We start from the raw sequence: 7,296 nt of genomic DNA, 5'->3' as shown, positions 1-7,296 counted from the left end.
AATCTTTCATCTTGAAAGTAGCATTCAAATCAGTCTTAAATTCAGCAATATGTCTCTCATTTGGTCCAGTGATCAGCAAATCATCGACATAAAAAACCACAATGAGAAGTACATCACCCTCACCCTTTACATACAATGTGCTTTCTGTTGGACTATTACGAAAGCCTCGTTTGACCAAATGAGTGTCAGCTTTCTTATACCAAGCATGAGGAGATTGCTTCAACCCATACAAAGCCTTCTTACATCTGCACACTTTGTCCTCTTGTCCTTTTATGACAAAACCGCGAAGCTGCGTTACATAAACTTCCTCAAATATGTCACCATTCAAGAAAGCACTAACAATGTCTGATTGATGTACATCCCAACCAAATGAGCTGCCAATGCACATAGAAAACGCACAGTAGTCATACGACAAGTGGGAGCAAAAGTCTCTTCATAATCTATGTCTTTTTGCTGTGCATAACCCTTTGCAACAAGTCGAGCCTTATGGCGATCGATTTCACCATCCGGCTTGCGTTTCAACTTGTAAACCCACTTCGTACCAATGGCCTTTTTGCCAGGAGGCAAATCACATAAAGTCCATGTGTCATTTTCTATAAGTGCATCATATTCTGATTGCATGGCAGCCTTCCAATTTTTTGAATTATGTGCTTCATCAAAACACAGAGGCTCCTCAACATCATGTAAGCTAGACACAGCCAAAGCATAACAATCTGATGCATAAGATGCATGGCGAGAGCCTAAACAAGTACGACTAGACAAAGGTGCATCCAATTTACTGTCACGCAAAGTGTGCACCAGCCATTTTGGCATACCTCTAGCCTTCTCATTTTCAGCCCTTTCCTCATCAAGTACATCATGTACCTCTGCATCAGTAATAGGTTGATCTATAACATTTTCAGAAACCCCCATAGGCTGTACATTTTCCTCATTCGAACTTACATTTGTATTTCCACCACTAAAAAGAGGCAACACAGTGTCATAAATGTCCTGTAAGCTTACATTACTGTCTCTAGTACATGACAGCAAGGGCTGAACAAAATCTTCCACAAACACTACATCCCGTGAAACCAGAATAAGGGAAGGAGTCATACTATAATGCCAGGTCATCATTGATGGCAAGGTCATTTCATAGGGACTCCTAGCCTATGGGACATTGCATGAGGAGATTCACATTGCATTTTGGAATTGCAATGGTGATCTATGAATACACCTTGAGCGACTAGAGGAGATGATGAGTAGTCAAGACATTTTCCTGCTCATAGAGAATTACAATAGCCCATAGAGGGGTCTACCGAGGATTCAAAAATTCCAGTGGGAGTCCACCCACCAAAAGTGTACATGCCAAAACACTTCCCAAGGGTCTAGAGGAGTGGATATTTTCAAATAAGAGTGGCAGAGTAAGATGTAAATTGTAGCATGATATCCAAAGGCCTATTTCATTTGGATCTACATAGATATTACCCATGAGAAGATTATATACATTGCCCTATGTTACTTTGCACCTACAGGCCCAAATTTTCTCCCACTGACCAAGAGGAGGGTGGATTGGGGGGCCGAGGGGCGGGGGGGGGGGGGGGGGGGGGGGGGGGGGGGGGGGGGGGGGGGGGATGATGGGGGATGGGGGGTTGTCTCACCTTACACATGTTTGATGGAGGGGATTACGGAGTACTCTCCTTGGGGAAGTTGTCATCATGGGAGACTTCAAAGCTCGGACATGCAACCACTGGTGTGAGACCTATGCTTTCAAGGACCAAGAAATGCTACATAGGAGGAGGACCTTATCCGAGTCTTAGTAAACCCAACCCAGCCCACTGCCTATGTATGCCATTTACTCAAATTGGGCTCCCAACACCATCTTGTTATATATAATGGGATGGCATTTTGGCCTACATCAAAAGATTTGACATGCATGCCTCATGGAGTTGCAGGTTTTGAAGGGGGGGAAGGGGGGGGGGGGGGGGGGGGGGGGGGTATATATTCAATTATATTATGGAACCTTGGGAGGCTATACATCTCGTTAGCTCTTTCACCGTCCCATCCATCCATTCTACGATCCACTTCACACAAGAACTAGCCCGTATGTACTCACACGCCTTTGTCGGCTCGATCCATCTAGCACCATTGTCCACACTCATCTCCCATATCATTTGTTTTACACACATAATCCCTCAACTCCTTTCCACACTACTCACACAAGATGTATCACCACCACCACCACCACCCCCCCTGACCCCCCGCGGACTATGCCACATAACTTCTAGTATGATGATGAGTGAAAAAATCTTTATAACACCCTATGAGCACAAAGAGCTCTTGGGTAGAATATAGAGCAAGAGGCCTAATGGAAAATGAAAACCAAAGCTTTACAACATCCTATGAGCACAAAGAGCTCTTGGGTAGACTGTAGAGCAAGAGGCCTAATGGCAAATGAAGTCTCTTACCCACCGCAAGTGGCAAGTTTTTGAGGAGGCATTGAGATTTACCACCTATTCATGAGTATCAATAGTGCAAAAGAATGGCAAACTCTTAGAGAGCCCCACCTAACCACACCCATTAAGGACCGATAGGCATGGCATGACTATGTAGAGAGGTTGTATGAGGTCCTTGGACAACCACCAGTCCTAGAGCCATGACCTACCATCTCCAAGTTCTTCACCACAAACATGGTAACACGAGCAATATGTTGACTAAAACACCATAGATCAGCTAGCCACACAGAACTACAATGGGAGCTACTCGTTTACAGAGCCTACACCATAGCCATGTTTATTGCACACATCTTCAGTAGGGCTATGGTAGAAAGCTTCCTAGAGGATTGGACTAGACACATTATTGTGCCTATCCACAAGTCTTGCAACACCCTCGACACAGGGAATTACATGACCATCATGGCTAGATCCTACAGGGCATTACATGAGGTAGAGTTTCGCTCATATGCACAGAGGGAGGGACTCAAAGCCCTTGGTTAGTCAAGTTTTAGACGAGCCTCTTTGTTCTATGTTGCCTCATTGATGGGGCAAAAGCGCGGAAGAAGAGACTACATTGTTGCTTTGTGGGCGTCCGCAAAGCATTTGATACAACTTCACGTGAGAGGCTCTTTCAAGGCCTCCAAATCTTTGGGTGAACTTTCTTGGATAGCATGGGCTATATATGCTTTATGTGAGTAGGTGACAATGAGAGTACACTACCCCAAAGGCTTATCAAACCCTGACAAGCACCATTGGTGTGAAGCAAGGATGCCCACTCTCGTCGACCCGCTTTGGGATCTACATTGATGAGATCTTCGATTATATACTGTGAGCCGGTGGGAGGGGTGTAGAGCTTGGAGGTACTCCAGTACATATCATGCTTTTCACTCACAACATTGTTTTGATCTCTTTGTCACAAGAGGGATTAACGAAACCTCAAGGATCTCGACAATTTTTGTATACAGAGAGGGATGACAATTTACCTGGGGGAAACCAAGGTCATGATCTTTCATACTTCCAAGGCAATCACAGGAGTGTAGCAGTCTTTATGGCTGCAAGTGAAGTGGTGGAGAATTATGTATACTTGGAAGTCACCTTTGCCAACCCACTTGTGCGCTTCACAATGGCAAAGGCGCCTATAGGCAGACTTGTTGGGGTAAAGGCGATGTGCCTCACCCCGGGCTGGGCGCCCAGTGCCCAGCCGCCCACTGACACTGATCACTCACACTAACCCTCATCTTATCCCTATGTATATATAGAGAATAAGGGTCTAGAGGGTATTGCTTCTGAGAGCTCCACCACATATTGTCTCCCTTGCACCTCACCCTCTCACGCTTGCACTCACCTCTCTCGTACGCACGCTTCGCGCACCGCACGCGCACTCTACAAGACTCACCAGAGGTTATGCGACTTTGGCCATGCTAGAGAGTAGATGTCATCAGGCACACTTTCAAGAGCCCTCCACCAAGAGGTGGCTCTTCGACACTTTGGTCAACCCAACTTTGATGTATGTCGCAGAAGTATGGGCCCTTGGACTATCAACCACCTCTTAGACACAGATTGGGAGACCAAAAATATGATTGATATCATGACTAATTCCAAAATAAGCCCTCAATACCACACGAAATTACTAGAGAAAAATTAGCTTCTGCACCCATGCCAGTCGAGGCTATTTTCCATACAATTTGCCTCATTTAGAGAATGAGAGACGTGCCATTTGATAGACTCACACGCAGAGCCTATGAGGCCTCCAATTAGATTTCAAAGTCAAGTGAACAAGATTCTTAGTACTCTCAAGTAAAAGAGTAGTTTGGAGCACATGGACTAGACATGGATAGATTACTGCCCTTCTGATAGGGCACGGGGGTTGGACTCGCCCGTCATCCAACTCTCACATAGTAAGAGGAAGACAATACTCAAACAAGATCTGTGGAAGCTTCACATGGGAGAGACATGGATCGCACCTAGACAGCAGCCTCCCCCCAAAGATGTTGTGTTACAATGAGCACTTCTTGACCATGCTAGACGAGGGGTTCATATAAAGACCATGCTACATGGACACATTCATGGCACATATCTCACGAGTGGTGATCGGTTAGCTCCAGGCATCATCACACTGACTAGAGATAGAGACTAGGAGAGTTGCTCATAACCCCTGAGCTGAGAGGTTCCACTAGCTTTGCACAGAGAGGGTGGTTGAGGATGAGGAGCACTTTAGTTGCGGATGAAGACCATATGATTGGGAGACCAAAGATATGATTGATATCATGATTGGTTCCAAAGTAAGCCCTCAATACCACACGACACTACTAGAGAAAAGTTAGCTTTTGCACCCATGCCATTTGAGGCTATTTTCCATACAATTTGCCTCATTTAGAGAATGAGAGACGTGTCATTTGATAGACTCACACGCAAAGCCTATGAGGCCTCCAATTAGATTTCAAAGTCAAGTGAACAAGATTCTTAGTACTCTCAAGTAAAAGAGTAGTTTGGAGCACATGGACTAGACATTAATAGATTACCACCCTTCCGATAAGGCACGGGGGTTGGACTCGCCCGTCATCCAACTCTCACATAGTAAGAGGAAGACAATACTCAAACGAGATTTGTGGAAGCTTCACATGGGAGAGACATGGATCGCACCTAAACAGCCTCCTCCCCCTAAAGATGTGTTACAATGAGCACTTCTTGACCATGCTATACGAGGGATCATATAAAGACCATGCTACATGGACACATACATGGCACATAGCTCACGAGTGGTGATCGGTTAGCTCCAGGCATCATCACACTGACTAGAGATAGAGACTAGGAGAGTTGCTCATAGCCCCCGAGTTGAGAGGTTCCACTAGCTTTGCACAAAGAGGGTGGTTGAGGATGAGGAGCACTTAGTTGCAGATGTAGACCATATGATATGAGGCTCTTTTCACAAAAATACCACCCTACGATAGATTATGGAGTCTAAAGATCAATACCAATTTTGCCAATTTTTAGTGGAGATACATAGGCATAGCGACATTGCTAACATCTATAGCGGCACCAAAGGGTGACTGACAGCCATATCTTTCAAACTTCTTCAAGAGGACCACAAGCCTACCGCCACTCGCCACACATGCTGTGAGAGGGGTCACCCTGAAGCAAGTTGAGACGGTCAGAGCTAGAAGACACTCCCTAGCTCTAAGATATAGCTCCAAGGCTCCATCACATACATATCCAAGATATCCAAGCTCGCCACCACCAAGCAATCCATAAGAGATTTTCTCAAATGTTGACAAACGTAGCCGTAATCATTAGGCGCAACCCTTACACCACACCCACCCATGTACCAAATCTTACACAACTCAGCTTGACATAAGATGAAGCTAGTCAACTAGATGCACTTCATGATTGTACTTCCTTGGGCATACAGATGTGCAACCATACCCCCTAGAGATAGATCTCCACATCTCCCCCCCCCACCCCCCCCAAAATATACCATGCATCTTGTATCCTAGCCTCCCACGAATCACCCCCTCCCCCTTACCTCGGGACCACTTTTTGTTACCTTGTACTTTTGCCCTTTCCTCATAGACGGAGGATACACATGTTTATTTGATTTGTCTCATAGGCAGACTTCGGTCTCTAATAGAAGTAAATCTCTCTCTCTCTCTCTCTCTCTCTCTCTCTCTCTCTCTCTCTCTCTCTCTACACACACAAAGTTCTGGAAACTATCACAACAATGATATGCCCACCCCCCCGCCTGGCTCTAACATATATATGTATTCTATAACGGCAGAGAGAGTACACGTTACACATGTCAACATCTGTGAGCTGAAGACTAAATGCCAATGGTGAGAGAAGCTCACGTGCACGGGATAAAGAGTGCGAGAGAGAGAGAGAGAGAGAGAGAGAGGCCGAAGGCGGCCGACTGTACTCGTCTTCTAAGCAACTAGCGGACGTGGGAGACAACCAATGTTGGTACGCTGCATATGGGTGGCATTTACATAGTATGAGTAATACACTCCGACCCTTCGATTACAGACTGGTTTGCCCTTTTCTCGGTCACACAACTTGAACAAGGTTGTTTGGATGGATATTGTTAAAATATCAACCGTTGGGCGCGAAAATGGAACATTATCAGTCATCTTCTGCATTCTTGTCCATACGGGATTATTATATGCCCACCATACACAGACATACATCTATCACAAGCGCCAAATTACAAATTTTGAGGCTCTTTCTACTTGAGCTTAGGCGCCATGGAGAAACACTTGAGAGATAAGAGAGCATCAGTGCTTAGACCATCGGCACAGAGAACCTCCAGAAGTTCCAACAAAGTCCACCTGCCTACCCAAGGCTCTGCAACATGAGAGAAGCGTCCACAACTTCATCACCACCAGCAAATTCGGGCCATCCTCACATGTCACTGCAAGAACAATGCACAACGACTTTTGGAGTGTCTCTCCCTCTCAAGGCAACCCACTAACGGAGATGTTAGGATGATGAGGACTCACAAAGCTTACGATCATGAGGAGTTTTTCCATTTCAATACAGTTAAGAGGTTTAGTTAGGATGATGAATTCATATTTGTACCTTTTATGATGATGATGAGATGTCATCATCAATTGTACCCTCTCTCTCTCTCTCTCTCTCTCTCTCTCTCTCTCTCTCTCTCTCTCTCTCAATGCACATGAGCCACAACGCGCACATGTACATACACAAGCCAAGTGAACCCTACAACTTCATATCTTCATCATTTCTTGAAAAATGAGAGATGTATGGGTAAATTGGCTTTCAACAAGGGAAGGTTGTGCATAAGGGCATGACCAGATGTGTAATCGACCAC

The 7,296-nt window shown here is 45.4% G+C and overlaps 1 protein-coding gene across 2 annotated transcripts in view; it reads right to left on the bottom strand.

Annotated features, from left to right (window-relative positions):
- Nucleotides 1–6,521: 6,521 nt before the first annotated feature.
- Nucleotides 6,522–7,296, bottom strand: part of LOC147460396 (integral membrane protein (Protein of unknown function DUF92, transmembrane)) — a 62,040-nt gene continuing 61,265 nt past the window's right edge. For both annotated transcript variants that reach the window (XR_015187980.1, XM_086511479.1), the window contains one exon: nt 6,522–6,876. The gene's annotated coding sequence lies outside the window, so the exon portion shown is untranslated. The remainder of the gene's footprint in view (nt 6,877–7,296) is intronic.

The sequence above is a fragment of the Adiantum capillus-veneris genome, chromosome 4 (assembly GCF_014529385.1).
Source record: "Adiantum capillus-veneris isolate H3 chromosome 4, ASM1452938v2, whole genome shotgun sequence".
Classification (NCBI taxonomy): domain Eukaryota; kingdom Viridiplantae; phylum Streptophyta; class Polypodiopsida; order Polypodiales; family Pteridaceae; genus Adiantum; species Adiantum capillus-veneris.
This window is presented reverse-complemented; position numbering and strand designations above follow the sequence as displayed.